This window comes from Acinonyx jubatus, chromosome A2, assembly GCF_027475565.1.
Source record: "Acinonyx jubatus isolate Ajub_Pintada_27869175 chromosome A2, VMU_Ajub_asm_v1.0, whole genome shotgun sequence".
Lineage (NCBI taxonomy): Eukaryota > Metazoa > Chordata > Mammalia > Carnivora > Felidae > Acinonyx > Acinonyx jubatus.
Window position 1 is genome coordinate 5491132 of NC_069383.1, and position 15662 is coordinate 5506793.

A 15662-nucleotide genomic window follows, 5' to 3' on the forward strand; every position below is an offset into this window, starting at 1 on the left:
CACAGCCCTGTGAATAGACTCAAAACGATTTAACGTGCACTTTACACGGGCGACCTTATTGTGTGTGGACTCCGGCTTGATAAAGCTGTTGAAAAAATGAAGGGGAAAAGAAAGCAAGTGTCTACATTTCCTGGGGTGGCTGTAACCAAGCACCACACGTGGGGGCTTGGGGGGTGGAACCACAGAAATCTGTCTTGTCCCAGCTCTGGGGTCAAAAGTCTGAAATGCAAGCCTGGGCAGGGCCCTGCTCCCCTGAGAGCCCTCGGGAGGGTCTGTCCCAGGCCCGTCTCCTGGGTTCCTAGATGGCCGTCTTTCCCGTATCTCTTCCCTCTCTACGAGTCTGTCCGTGTCCAAAGTTCTGCTGTTTTGTAAGGACACCAGTCGTATTGGACCAGGGCCACCCTAGTGCCCTCACTGTTACTTGATTACTTCTGTAAAGGCCCTCTTTCCAAATAAGGTCACATTCGGAGGTTCCGGGCATTAGGGCTCTAACATATCTTTTTGTGGGGGGGACACAATTCAGCCCATCACAGTGAAGAAGGGTGTAATGCATTCGGAGACACTGCTTTTATGTTTGTTAAAATGCTTTGGGGTGCCCGGGGGGCTCAGTCGGTTGAGCATCCGACTCTTGATTTTGGCTCAGGTCACGATCCACGCTGAGTGTGAAGCCTGCTTAAGATTCTTTCTCTCTCCCTCTGCACCCCCCCCCCACTTGCATGCTCTCTCTCTCTCTCTCTCTCTCTCGAAAATAAAAAAAATAAAATTGCTGAAGTGCTTAAAAAGTTTTAGCATTTATTCAATTTTCAGAAAAACTGATACTGAATTCCTTTTATTTTTAAGTTTATGTATTTTTGAGGGGGGGGAGGGGCAGACAGAGGGGAAGAGAGAGAATCTCCATCTCAGCGCGGGGCTTGATCCCGCGAACCGTGAGATCGTGACCCGAGCAGAGATCAAGAGCTGGACGCTTAACAGACTGAGCCACCCGGGAGCCCCGGTTCAGAGTTCCTTCAACCAACGTCCTGGATACGCGAACCTTCCTGTTCTTCCAACTTTCATGGGGATGTCTGCAGGCAGGTGCGCACCAGGGCCACCCCCGGCCACGTGGGAAGGCTGGCCTGCACCCCAGTGCCCGTCACCGGCTGGGGCCCGGGCTCCTGCCCCTGGGCGACGCGAGGTCATGCAGCCGAGGCACATTCCTCCTGGCGTGGGCGCGGGAGGAGACGGGGGTGATGGGAGCTGAAGACCGGGTTCCCGTGAGGTGTCCTAAGGACACTTAGGTGCCCATGGTGACGCCCCGCGCTTGGCAGAAGCTCAGCTTCCCCGGGCTGGTAAATGTGGGAGCCCGGTTGTTTTGGTCTTGCTCTGTTAAATCAGGGCTGCAGTTTTTTTTGCCGTGGATTCGTTGTTCCGTCCGTCCCGTCGAGCCATTTGCGAGAAAGAAGGGAGCCTGACTGCGTGGTGGGGTGGCTGTCCCTGTCCCCCACCCCCCGGCACCCCATCAGTGACTGGGGCGGCTGGCCACGTCCTACCGGCCCACTCCCCACCCCCCAGCCCGGAGTCCCGTCCTCTCTGAGCAAACTGAACACCCATCCGTCGAGCTCACCACACGAACGTGTTCTGGGCCGTGTTCAGCTTCTCCTCTGTCCCCGTGGGGCCGCAGCAAGGTTCGTGCCAGGTAAGGCTCACTAAACGGTGGTCGGTGGGTTGGGGAGAGGGGGCGGCAGTCTCCAAGCCCTCCTCCTGGCCCCACTGCCCCTTCCGTTGCTGGAGGCTTCGATGGGCCCCCACAGCCCGGCTCTAGCCCCCGCCCCACCCCGCGGGCGTGTGTCTTGATTACCTGCCACCATTTCCTACTTTGCCTTAAGGTTCGGTGTCGGTGGCTGTCTCTCCAATGGCAGCTGTCGTAGCGTGAGAGGCCACGTGGGGCCCCTTTGACATTGGCGTCCCGTGTCGTTGAAGCGGACTGCACTGCCTCCCGGGCTGCTGGCTCCCATCAGCTCCCAGGCCCCACGCACGTCCTTGAAACTGAGCCCGCGCTCGCTCAGTGCACGTGTGCGCCAGGCAGGGTCTCTGTCTGTATCTAGAAGATGTACGTGCCCACGCAACGCCCACGGCAACCCTGTGGGGCAGGGGCGGTTATCGTTAATCCCCATTTTACAGAAGAGGAAGTGGAGGCCCGGAGAGGTTCGGTGCCTGTCCGAGGTCTCAGTGCCAGGAAATAGCAGAACCGGAATTTGAACGTGCAGAAAAGTAGCAGCCGCGTCCAAGGACGGGTGAAGGCTCTTACCCTCCTCCGCTGTATGCCCAGGAAGATGAATCCAGCCTGAGAGACGACACGCTTCGGGGCATGGTTAGAGAGGGCAATCTGGAGGGAAAAATTGCTTTGTGCCCCAGTGTGATTTGTGTTGGTTTCAGTTAAATCGGGGAGCCTGGTGTGTGTGAGGGAGCTGCCTGCTCTCTGCCACCTGGGCAGCCCGGAGCCTTCTGTTCAGCGGTGCCTTTGAGGTGATTTTAGGTCACAGACGTTCAGAACTAGAGCACCTGCCTGAGGTGGTCAAGCTCAGCCCCTCAGCGTTCAGCTGGGGATGTACCCAGCCCGGCTTCGGGCTTAAATAGAAGATCTGGTTGCTGCAAGCCTTCCAGAGCCTTCCGGAACCTTCGTAGAATGTCCAGGGACCAAACAGGGAGCACATACTAGGAAGCCTTACAAATTCCAGGACCCTCTCCCATGCCTCTTTTTCTTAACCCGCTCCTGCTCACCTCTCAAACCCTCAGCTTCAATCTTGCTCTTTTCACGGAGCTCTTTTTTATGATTGTCTTCCAAAGTAGCCACTTCCTTCTGGAAACTTCTGCAGAGGCCGCCGTCGGTACCACGTGAGGTATGACATTGACCCTCAGCCTGCTTTTCCTTGTCTCCATGGCTTTCCTCCCAGGCGGGACTCGAGTCCCCGAGGCTGGGGGTCTGTCTTCTGTTTCTCTTGTGTCTTGTAGTTGGGGGCTCCGTGCAACGGTGTTTGTCATTGAAAGAGGGACCACCAAGAGGTCGAGTGAGAGCTGCTGGGTGGAGGGCTGTGGGAACCTTCGACAGACAGAGGGAGCATTGTGTTAAGGGAGAAGCACGTCCTGCTCTTAACTACAAAAGGAAAGAGGACGACGGGGGCTTTCAAGTGCCGGGCCATTTGTCTTGAAGGTGAGGCCACGAGTCCCGGATGGCAGGCTCCCGCTTTCTGGGTCTGAGGAGAGCCCTCCTTGGTCGGCCAGTGAACCTGGGTGAGATTCAGTTAGATTTCGGGCAGTATTCAAAATACCGTGTACTCCTCGGAGCTTTGGGGTGGGCCCTGGAAGTTAACGGGATGGATGCTGGAGGAACCAGGCAGGGGGCATGGGAGGGTCTTTGTACAGGCGGGTGGGCTCAGAGCAGACCCCGAGAGGAGGAGAGGTCCGTGTGGGCTTTGGTAGACAGATACCTAGACGTGTGTGCGTGTGTGCGTGTGTGTGTGTGTGTGTGTCTTATTGACCCCAAGGCCGCTGGTGAGCCCGCAGTGTGCATCACCTTTTTGGCCGCCGGCACCACTGGCGAATCCTTCCCCTCCCGCCATCTGTTCTTTGCACCGTGTGCACCTTGGACTTGTTCAGACAGTCAGGAGAGGTCACCATGGGGCCGCACGAATAAGCCCAGCCTTCCAGCAGGCAGGGCTGAGCCCTTGCTGGTCAGCTGCTGGCCTCCTCAGCACCCAGCCGGGTGGCCTGGGGCACGACACAAGGGGTCGCATGGGATTTCGAGCTCATATACGTATTGGCTTAGCTGAGAGCTGCAAGTCCGTCGTCAGGCAGGTGACGGGCTCCAGCCCACGCACGCGCAGTCAGTATACACGGGGCTCCCGTGGATGGGGGGCTCGGGACCCCGCTCCACACTGGGGGCTGGGGGGTGGGCCATTGGGGCCTGGGCGCAGTCTCCCCACACATGCAACTCCACACAGTAGCCTGTCTCTGAAGACCTTCGAGAGTCCAGAACTTGGTTGCGAAAGTTAGAGAAACGGTTACCTGTTGAGGGGTTGGGCTGGGTTTGGGTTCCTCTCCATTAAAAGCAGGGCAGGAGAGCCCAAGGGCTCCACGTGCGTTTACAGTCCCGGACCTGCCGAGCTTCTAGGTCGCCTGGCCGGAGGCGTCCTCGAGGGGCTGTGAGACACACGGTTCTAAGCCAGCAAACATCCGGGTACTTTGGTAAATAGCAGCGTACCCGTGCGGGAGGTAGATAAGGCCATGTGTCCCCTGCTTCTGCACACACCCCAACAGTCTCGGTACCAGGTAGTATGTTTGTGAGCAGGGGAGGGGCAGAGAGAGGGGGAGACACAGAATCCGAAGCGGGCTCCAGGCTCCGAGCCGTCAGCACAGAGCCCGACGCGGGGCTCGAACTCACCACCTGTGAGATCATGACCTGCGCCGAAGTCCGATGCTTCGCCGGCCGAACCACCCAGGGCACCCCATCCAGGCGGTGTTTTCAGTGAAAGGACACCTGAGACCAGAGTCTGCCACCCGCCTCCCCCCCCCCCCCCCCCCGGACAATTTTAGGCGCTGGGTACAACCTGTCCTTGTAGCTCAAGGCACGTCTTGCCACTGCTCCTGAGCAGATTCTCTAGCTGGCTCATTCAAGGGTCCCGCGGCCCCCGCGGTCCTAACTGAGCCAGCCCGAGCCAGCACTTAGCTTACCTTGGACACCACTCATTTCGCCGAGAGGAAACAGCTCTAAGTTTTTTGAGCTGATTAACAAGGCTTCTGGTCTAGATCTCACTAAGGATGTTGGAAGCGCTGAGCGGTCCTCTTGGTCACGGGGGGGGTGTCTTAGAAGCTACCGAGCTGTCCCCAGCGTGTCCGCGGCGCCTTAATAGATGCAGGAACGCTGGCCTCAGGCTGTTTGTAAGAATGAGATTCCCAGGTCAAGTGCCACCGCCATCCATCAACATCCCTGCTTGACCCTGTACGTCTCTGACACCGTTCCCAGCGGATGGCTAAGTCAACACGGTGCCGAGGCCTTCCCATGTCCCCTCTTCTGGGCTGCTGAGCTCCTGAGTGAAACACAAGTGCAGCCAGTGTGGCCAGGAGCTGGGCACTGGGCCCAGGGAACCCTTTGGTTTCAGTGCCTTGGGCTTCTCTGGGCAGAGATCTGGCCAGTCCCAGGACTGCCACCCGGAGCACAGGGCCGGCCACGGCCACCTATGGAAGGAGGGAGATAGGCTTTGCTGGGCGGCCGCCATCGGTCTTTGGGTTTCCACAAGCGGGGTGACGCATAGACCTGGCGCCGTGGCCAGCATGGACGTGGGGCCGTGGTGCCCTTTGCTGTTAGGGCTGTGGCTGCATTCCTGCCGCGGCGGCTCAGGACGAGCTTGGCATGCGGCGTGTGACGTCTAGGCTCGCGGCTGGAGGCGGCAGGGGACTTGGCAAAGGGCCTGTGCTGGAACCCTGGTCTGTTACCCGTGACCGGGGGCAAGGCACCCTTCTACTCACATGTGATGCGTGTTTCCAGTCCTCTGTGGCACTCACATAGTGGAGGTAATGCAGGGAACGGTTTGGGGTTTTCCTGCCACATTTCCCTGGTTATTTGTAGCCTTTGAAGGCCTTGCTCTGATATGCTGCGATGTACTCGCACCAGGACCCGTGACTGCGTCAGATCACATCTGACAATAATTCCCTTCTTGCACGTGCAAGAGTCTGTCTCCCTGTGTATAAACCTTCACGTGCTTTGCGGATTTGCTTGGGGACCCCTAAAATGGGACTTTCCAACTTCAAGAGGGAGTGTATCCTCTGCTTTTTTTTTTTTTTTTTAACATTTATTTATTATTGAGAGACAGAAGCAGAGCACGAGCAGGGGAGGGGCAGAGAGAGAGAGGGAGACACAGAATCCGAAGCAGGCTCCAGGCTCCGAGCTGGCCGCACAGAGCCCGACGCGGGGCTCGAACTCACGAACCACACGATCATGCCCTGAGCCCCAGTCGGACGCTCAACCGACTGAGCCACCCAGACGCCCCGAACCCTCTGCTTTTTAATCACACGAGCAATGAACGAGCCCCTGCCCCGGAAAAACCAGAAGATGCAAATAAGCAAAAATAAACAAGTAAAAGGGGGTGTGGGCCTGTTAGCACGGTGTGGAGCACAGTCAGGCTCGCGACCCGTGATCAAATCCCGGCGTTGCGACTGACGTGTTCGTAACCTTGGCAACTCAGCCCCTCTGAGTGACAATTTCCTTATTGATTTAAAAAAAAAAAAAAAAGTATCATTTTACCCATTTACCTCTTGTGCAAGTTGAGATAGCGTATGTAAATACCCTAAGCACTAAAAATATACTCAAGAAATTGATCCGAGGGAGAGTCCGGATAATAACCTATAGAGGTCAGGAAAGCGCATGGGGAGCAGTGCGAGACCCATCAGGATTTTGATGGAAAACCAGGCGTGCGGAAGTGTAGAGGCAGTTGTGTGCAGGCGTGGGGATGCTGAGGGGCTGGCGAGGACTCTGGGTGACAGCTTTCTGCAAGCCTGAGCGGTTGGAAGGTGGGGTGGCTGTGGGCCAGGCTCTCACGGGTCTGATTTCCCTTCCTGCAGAACGTGGTCTGTTCTGTAGGTAGTATGGAGCTAGCCTTCTGGTCGTCTTGTTTTGGTTTTGCATTGTCTTTTTTTTTTGGTCTGGGGAGGGTGCTACGGGTAATGCTCAGAAAGCCGTGTTTACGAAGATTAATTAGCGCAGGGGAAGTGAGTCAGAGGGATGGGCCACAGGCAGGAATATCCCCAAGACCAGAGATTGGGCCGGCAGTGGTCTTCCGGTGTTCTACAGAGGTCTTTGATCTCCTGGCCTCTCCTTTAGGAGAGCCGACCTGCGCTCTCTAAGGCAGGGGTGGGGGTGGGGGGGAGGGTGGCGATCGTGGAAAAGCTCCAAGCCAGAAGAGGAAGCAGGGTTCGCAGGGTGCAGCGGAGAGTTTCGGAGTGGCAGTGGATGCAGGTGAAAACGGTGACCGTATTCGTGGCTGGTAGCTCGCAGGCTGGAGTGGGGCTGTTTGTGCGCCTCGATCTCTGCTGCATAATGACGCCGGGGACCCGAGACGTGGAATCGCTGGCAATCAGGGCTGCACAAAGTCGCTCACACCCCCGTAAGTCATGCACGGGCACTTGTCTCCCAGCGCACTGTCTCCAAAGACCGACAGCAGCTGCCCAGCTGCTCCAACTTGTCTCCAAGTTGAACACTTTGGATGGTGAAACCCAGCTTCCCTGGCATCTCCAGCCATTCCAAGCAAAACTAATTAGGCTTTTTCCGCAGGCCCATGTGTATGCTTTGGAATAAAGTGCACAGAAAATAAAACAAGCCCAGCTAACCCAGCGAGGCTAGTTCCAGAAGCAGCAGGAGAAAATATTGTGGTTGGCTGGGTCCCCGGTGGACCCCGAGTGCCAGAGCCAGGGGGTTGGCCGCAGGGTGACGGCACTTTGCTCATCGCTAAATGGTACCAGCTTCTTGCTAAACCGTGAGTTTACACTAGTACAGCCCTCTGGTTCCAGAATGATCCCGTACATCCCAAGTTGCTGCTTGTTTGTGTCCAAATGCTTCCTCGTCCGTTATCCCAACAGCAGCCCTGAGAGACGGGCAGGGCGATTGTTTTCTTGGAGGGAGACCTGAGGTTCAGAGAGATGGTTTGGATCCGAGCTGTTGTCCCAGAATGTGTGTGTTTAGGTCCGAGAGGGCCCGGAAGTCCTTTAGGTAACGCATCGCTCCTTCCTCAGGCAAGAAAACAGTCCGGTTCAGGTGACTGTCTCAGGTCGGCTCAGCTTTCCCGGTGCCCAGGGAGACCCTGGCACTGTGCCCACGCCTGTGATCTCTCTGGCCTCAGAAGGGACCATTGGATAAACAGTGACTGCCCCATACCCTCTGGGCAGAAAGTGACCTTAAGAAAGCCACAGGCTTCCAACCCTATTAGAAGTTTCCTGAAGTCCCAAACTCTTAGTCAGTTGCCTCTTTGTTCATGAGCCTTGGAAGCCATGTGACATTACTTTCTCCCTATGAAGCTTCCCGCATACCTCCTCCGCATCCATTCTACCCTGCCTTTCAATTAGCCCCCCTTTCTGGAACGACGGATCTGCCAGCTAAATCCTGTCATAGAATCAAAGAATAGATTCTTCAAAGACTTCTCCTCCGCTTGAATACCTGTAGCAATGAGTCGCTTGCTATCTTTCGAAGCAGTTTCTCCATCGCCAAAAAGTTGAAGTCCTGAGTAAATTTTATTTGAGGATAACCATTGCAGGGTTCTGAAGTGAGGACCCTCATTGTCTCCTTAAAAAAAAAAAGTACTATGAGTTTCTTTTAAGTTTATTTATTGGGGGGGGGGGAGGGGCAGAGGGCAGGAGAGAGAGAATCCCAAGCAGGACCCATGCTCAGTGTAGAACCCAACTCGAGGCTTGACCCCACCAACCGTGAGATCGTGACCGGAGCTGAAACCAAGAGTCAGACGCTCAACCCATTGAGCCACCCAGGCACCCCTCTCCTTTAAAAAAAAAATAAAAAGATTTTTAAAAATGTTAAGTAATCTCTACACCCAGCGTGGGGCTCGAACTCACAACCCCGAGATCAAGAGTCACGCGTACCACGGACCGGGCCAGCGGGGGGCCCTAGCCTCATTTTCTCCTGATCCATTTTCTTACCAACCGGCTTGCACGCTCCCCGGGGAAGCGTGTTCAGGGTACTTGGGATTTGTTGTAATCAGGTAGGGGAAGACATCCACGTGACTGTCGAGGAGGAAGGAGTCTCCCATGCTCACGGATCCCTAGAAACAGGAGGCACGTATGCCACGCCGGACCACGCAGAGAGGCACCAGGCTGGGTCAGGAGGCAGAAGGCGTGAGAGGGAGGTGGAGGCAGGAGGCTCTATCGCGGTTTCTGCGGGAGGGAACGCGTGAGGCAGGGTAGGGGGTTTGGGATTGGCTGGGCTCGGCGGGCTCTGGGTCCGACGGCCGTCCCCGGCTGTGCGGGCCCTGCATCCAGGTGGTTAGTGTGCCAAGCGTAGTGGCTCAGAGCGCGAAGCTGTTAGAGGAGCTCAGCTTGTGTGCACTCTGGATGGGCCGTCTGGATGGGACGTGCTCCCAGCTGAGCCGTGCACCCTCTCTAGGGAGCGGCTCGCCCGCGGAGGGCAGTCCCACCGGGGTCGGGGGGTCGGGGTGGGGGGGTGGCCCCGATGTCACAGCGTCAGGATTACAGATAATAAGACAGGGTTAAAAAAGGCGAGGCCCGTACTGCCTTCCAGATGTGTCTGCAGGTTGTGCGGGTGGGGCTGAGGGACCGGGTTTCCCATGGGAATTTCCCTAGCAGAGCCTTCGGGAAGGGCCTTCGCCAGTATTCCTGCCGGAGAGAAAACTACATCCTCCGTAGTCCAAGGGCGGGGATCCCCAGGGAGTCGGGGTTTCTGCAGCCACCGAGCCCTTCGCCCCGAAGCTCGCAGGCCTGGGCGGAGGGGGACAGCCCAGGGGGCTCTGCCGGCCTCCTCGGGGCCGCGGGCCCGGATGCCGCCGGCCGCTGCTGCTGCATCATCGTCGGCCTCTGCTGCCTTCGCTTGTCCTGCCGCCTGTCTTTTTAAGAGACCTGGCTCGGCCCTCCCTCCCGCTCCCTTGCTGTGTAGTAAGGAGTCGCCTCCCCGGCAGCCCCTGGCACAGGTGGTGATGACAGCTGGCTGCAGTCCCGTCGCTGAGGGGATCTGCCCGCGCTCTGCCTGCGTGTTGAGCAGCACACCCGCTCCCCTCGCCCGCGCGGTGCCGGGCCGGCTCATGCTGTCTGCCGTCCGCTTGGTGCGCCGCTCTGGGGACTGGGAACACGCCCAGCCCCGGTCCCCATCTGTTGCAGACGGGCAGCGGCGGCAGCTCGGGGAGCAGCCGAGCCCTGCAAGTCGCCTGTGCTGAGGGGGCCGGGAAACCCCTTCTCTCATGGGCCTCTGGAGCAGGCGGCAGCATCCGTCAGAGCTGGGAGCCCCGTGTCTGCGGCACCAGCGTCCTGCCGGCCAGCGTCGTGCACCTGCCGTCAGCGCCCTCAGGAGGCGACCTCCGGGACCCCTTGGGGCCAAGTAAGCCGACCCCCGGAGCCGGATTCCCGAGCGCGTGATGACTGTGCGTTCCCGGGTGTGCGGCTCTCCCCCCCCCCCCCCGCCCCCCCTTCTGACGCTTTGTCTCCTCCGTCTGCCAGACTGCTGCCGAACCGGCGCTTTGTTCCGCGGGGGCCTCTTGCTAAATTCAACACCCCCGGGCGGAGCTCAGTGCTCCTTCCCCACCTGGGCGCTGGGTGTTTGGTGCTTATGTAACTTTTCGTCGGGGTTTAAAGAGGATCCGTCGGGAAGGTGGTGTGAGTGTGGGGGCGTGTTCGCCGGCCGCCGTTCCCTCTCCGCGTTCTGTCCCTCCTCCCCCTGCCCCCGCGGGCCGCCAGGAGCCGGAGCTGCCCGGTCCTGAGTGTGGCTCTCGGCCCCACCTTCCCACCGCCGCCGCTGAAAGTTCCCTGCCGAAATCCTGGCGGGATCCACACGGGCTGCCTTTCTTTTCCTTCCGCAGGTCCCCGAGCCGTCACTTAGTAAATCTGTCCCGAACAGAAAAGGATGGGGATGATGTGGGAGCCTTTGGGCACCGCCCGTGGTGGCCTCGGAAGGCTCGCGATCGCGCACTCGCGTCTCCTGCCGGCCGAGGGTGAGCTCCAGGAGGCATACTTGTTGCTTTTAACTTACCGACAAGGCGTTAAAGAAACGGCAGCTGGGAGGGGGCAGACAGAGGGAGACATGGGAGATGTCCTCACCCATGACTGAGCCAAGGCTTGTCTCGGGTGGGGAGGGGACAGCTGGGGGCCGAGCACCTGAGGCGGTAGCACGGCCCCCAGAAAGGGCTGGATTCGGAGACCGCACGGGCTCTCACCCCCACCTCTGCTGACACCTGGGTGGGGGGGTGGCTCACTGCTTGGAGCTCGCTGCTGAGTGTTTGGATCGCCCCCCACGGCCCCCTCTGTAAGCCAGGGGCTACCCCGATCGGTCATGCGTGACCGAACTTCAGGTCAGAGTTTGTGTGGCTGGTACTTGAGTCCTGCTGATTGGGGGGGTTACCCAGCAGGGGTGGGGGCAGGAAAATAGGAGAAGGAGGCTTGATTCTCTGCTTCTGGACTTACAGTCTGGGGGAGGGGGAGACACCGTATTAGACCGTTCAAGACTTGAGAAGCAGTAGAGAACCAAGCATGGGATTTCGGCAGGTATCCAGTGCCGAAGGCAGCGGACTGGCGGTCTGGGGGCCGTTGGGAGGGGGCAGTGCGGAGGAGCTGGGGCTCGGCAGGCTCCCCCCGGGCCTGGGGACAGCAGGACACAGGCTTGTGTCTGAGTGCAGGGGAGACCCCAAAATATAAATGCAGATGCCTTCAGGTGTGGCTAGGTACTTCTCGTACCTAGTGGGGGCAGAGGGGAGGGAAGCGAGCGGCCAGCCCACGTTGTGATGAGCAGATTGCCATTGGCCCAGTGCCCCGTGGGCTCCGTGCGCCTCTTGCCGGGCTGACTCAGCCCAGCTCACTCCCTGACCCAGAGAAGAGGAAACACACCCTTGAGTCCTAGATGCCAGGCACTGGTCATCCAAGATGAGTCCGATGCTTGGCCTTGACCTCATCAGTGAATAGCACTGGATAGCCAGGTCTCCCTCAAAATGGAGGTTCTGATTCTGCATCCTGCTTTCAGCTCAGCTGTTAAGTAATGGAATCCTTCTTGGATTTTCCTGACCTCTGCACTGCTCTCTTTCAAACCGTATGCTCTTTTCTTCTCTTAAAAGTGTTGAATTCTTTCCTCCACGGGATGCCCATATTGAGGAGGCTTGACCCATACCTTCCAGCAAATCCCCTTAGTGTTCCCTCGTACTCAGCCTGTGGGCTAATATAGGTCCATGCCTATACTTTTTGTTTTATGCGTTATTTTATATTAGGTTGTGTTCAGTTCTTCTGGGTGGATTCGATTGATAATTCCCTCCGGTCAGTTAAGGCTTTCATTTCTTAAAGGGATTTGCCTCCCTATCACCTGCTCTTAGCTTCTTATGCTTTGGTAAATATTTACTGACTATGTATTAGGCTCCAGGTGCCACAATGGGCATTTTCATGGATGCTGATGATCTTAACTCTCATGACGATCCTGGGAGGTTTGCCTCATTTTACACAGGGGGAAATTGAGGCCCTGTGAGCTTGAACTGTTTGCCGAGCTTACGTAGCCAGTAAATGGCAAACTGGGGTTCAGACTCAGGCCCTCCGCCGCCAAAGTCCCCTCCTCCCACTGCACTGCACGGGCACATGGCAAATGTCCAACCGTGAAAACTCGTGTATCAGCCGCCATCATGGCGTGGTGACCAGCGAGCCAATGGACCTAAAAGTATTTTCACCAATAAGGATCGGAAGGGTGATCTCTACTTACCCAAAAAGTCCAAGGGCCAGTTCCCAGCTTGTAATCGATGCTTCGTCAGTAGCTGCCCTCTTCCCATAGGTGAGTGGTCAGCTGTGGGATGCCCCAGCTGAGCCCAGAAGAATTTCTCTCCAAGCAGGGCCTTGAAGTGATTTGGTTTTCTGATAGAATTCTCTGGGTCTTATCACTTTGATTATTCATCAGGAAGTCAAGGCTGGAGGGCTGTGGGTTCCACTGGGTTCTGGTGGTTCCCTTGTTGTGCTGGTCTGGCCAGGTCCCCACCTGTCCTTGGAGCTGGCCAATCCCGGCCCCGCCTCCTGCCCCACCTGTCCCATGTGGACACGGCTGTGGGCCGTGTGTGGTCTCAGTGTGGTCCCCCTGCCACCGCCATCTCCTGAAGGTCACAGCTGCACATTTACATGACCTTCCTGGGATCGTACATTCCTTTCTTGATTTCTTTTGGCATCTTTCACCCTAAGATCTAGCGTGTAGGGGGAGGTAGGGAGAAAGCAGAGGAAAACAGAGCCAGACTTGGGTTCTTGTTTTGATTTTCCTTTGCCAGTGAGGTGTGTGGTGGCATTTTATTGCCTCACGTCTGCTTCTAAGGGGGTCTGCCGTCTGCTTGTTAAGAATGGCCTCATCTCGTTAGTCGCCCGTGAGTTAGAGACTCGCTGTACAGATTCCAGTAAATAAGGGAACAGACACTCAGCAAGTCGAGCAGACTCAGCTCTACCGTCTGCCCCCACAGCCGTGTTGGGGGGCTGGCAACATGGTGGCGGGAGGGGGGGGCTCCAGGCAGCCCGAGGAGGGTAGAATGGAGGGCTGTGGAGTCGGGGGTTCACATTCTCCCCCAGGCTGGTCTGCCTTTTCTTTTTGGTTCAGGGCTGCTATGATCCGAGGGCCCCTAGGACAGGGTTTCGTTGTTTCTTGGAGAGAGAGCCAGGTGCTGAGTCGGGAGCTAAGGAGAGGTAAGAGGCAGTCCCAGGCCCCAGAAAACTCAGTGGGGCTTTTCCTTTTCGCACAACCCGCACAGCTCACGTATTTGACCTTAAGTGCAGGCGTTCTCTGTGATTTGCAAGTTCCATCGGCTGCGGCACATCCGGAGTCACATTTTCATGGCTGGAAGTAAACGTGGGGCTGACCCGTCTGGGCCCTTGGGGCCCTGGAGACTTCCAAGGTGGAGGGCGGAGCTGGGGTGGCCTGCGTTCGGGGAAAGGTCGTGAGGGAACAGACAGAACGTTACCCTCACTTAGCGCAGGGACGGTCCACAACCCTCCCCTTGACCGGGAGCAGCCCGCGGAGTCGTCCGTGAACCATGTGAACCATATTGGGTGTGGGACCCTCTTGGGAAGGAACGAAGATGACAGAACCCAAGGTAGGAGGGACGAAAGCAAAAGGACTCCTTCCGGAAGAGCGTGAATCTGACCCGGGGCCTCACGGCTGCACCGCTGGTCCCTGCCCTCGGCTCCGGGGCCGGGGGAGGCAGGGGTCCTGGTGCTTTGCACAAAGCGTGGCCACCTGACGGCTAAATCCCGCCCACCACGCGCTTAGCAAAGCTTTGATACGTGTCAAGACGGTTGAGGATTTTCGCCCATAGGGATCAGAAGGATGATTTCTGCTTATCCAGAAAGTCCAGTTAACCCTAATCCTGAAAGTGCCATCACAGGTACCTGATCCGTCCCCTACCCAGCGTGGGCAGGAAACACGTGGTTCCACAAAGGTGAGCTTTCTGGATAACAGACACTCCTGAGAGGGTATGTGACAGGCTCAGAAGATGGAGGGGCGTTCCTATTTCAGAGTCAAGACTGAGCCGACCTGCCGTGCGCCCTGGGAGGGGTGTCTGCATTTTAGTAGCGAGCAGGAACGGTATGTTTGTAAGGCCCAGCAAATGAAGATGAGAGGGAAACTTCCAGTACCCAGAAGTGGGGGGGGGGGGCGGGCCCGGCCAGGCGCCCGCACGGACCCCTCAATCACACGGGCTCTGGCCTCTAACAGGTGTGCGAGGGCCTCTTAATGAGGCGGCTGCTGCTGCACGAGTTAGGGCAGGGGGGGTGGAGGAGGGGCTGGGGATTCATCCGTTTGAACAGATTTTCCACTCCGAACCCCAGAGCCCTGTATCCCCTGGTGGGATTCACCCTTCATGCGAGGCCAAGGCCAAGACCAGAGCCGGGCGCTTACCCAGCACGGCCAGGCCTGGCTCAGAGCTGGCCGCCCGGCATCTGTCTCCACCCACTCGCTCTGACTCATCCCACACTTATCTGCTCAAATCACAGAGCCTTGAAATGCGCTTGCCGGTTGGTCTTCCAACAAAAACTCCTGGGGGGGACACTTGGAGAGAAAGGTGGGTCCTGGAGGAGGAGAGGAGGGGCCTCGCTCCAGCAGGCCTGGGGTCCGGGAAGGGGCTCTGGGTGCCTCCCCGTGCAGGGCCCCGGGGACGCCTCCCTTGGGGCAGTGTCAGGACGCCCCTCCAGGCCTTCTCAGCGGCCACCTGGCGGCTCTCCCCAGAAGGGCTTGTTCCTTCTCCTGGCCGCGGAGACAGAGGGCACCGGGCCACGCCGCCGTACACAGGATTTGTTTTTCCCCTTCTTCTCCTCTTCTTCCCCAGATCCCTACTTGGTAGCCGAGGACCGTGCCCCACCCCACCCCACCCCACCGTCACCCCTGCGCCTGCTCTCTCCTAAGTGGGGAGGAAAGACCTCTGGCAATGGACCAGAGCCCCCAGTGTTTCTCAGAGGGTGGCCTGGGGGCTTGTTAAAATGCGCATTCCTGGGTCCCACCCCTGCCTACTGACCGGGAAGCTCAGAGGCCCTTGGTAGCATCTTACACGCACTGGGGACTGGCTTCAGGCTGGAGAGAGGAATCTGGACTATCGACTGGGCTCATTCACCTGAAAAGAAGATTCTAGACCTTCTTGCCCAAGGTCTACCAAGATACCAGGTCTAACAGTTTCCCCCCAAATCGGCTTTCTCTAGTTTCATGCATGGGGATAGATAAGGAAATCATGGTGCAATTGCAAAAAAAAGTATATGAAAAATCCGAAGAGTATTTTTCAATAGTCCCAGATGCCTGGGGACTGTGGCTAATCCAGAGTCTCGAAAGCTGTGTCTTATTCAGAATGCTAACTGTCAAAAAAAAAAAAAAAATTAGAGTACTATAAAAAGTGCTTAACAATGAATAAACCTGACATCACCCAGTCTTGACACTGCAGGTACTTTTAGGGTCTCAGTAATGCCAC

General features: G+C 57.4%; 1 protein-coding gene across 5 annotated transcripts in view; it reads left to right on the forward strand.

Annotated features, from left to right (window-relative positions):
* PRKAG2 (protein kinase AMP-activated non-catalytic subunit gamma 2) overlaps positions 1 to 15662 on the forward strand; it is a 258595-nt gene that overhangs the window by 37434 nt on the left and 205499 nt on the right. Inside the window, exon 1 of one of the 5 annotated variants that reach the window (XM_053217844.1) lies at positions 9769 to 10087. The exons of the other annotated variants lie outside the window; for them this stretch is intronic. The gene's annotated coding sequence lies outside the window, so the exon portion shown is untranslated. Of the gene's footprint in view, positions 1 to 9768; positions 10088 to 15662 lie in introns of those variants that run through there. 5 annotated transcript variants of the gene reach the window in all.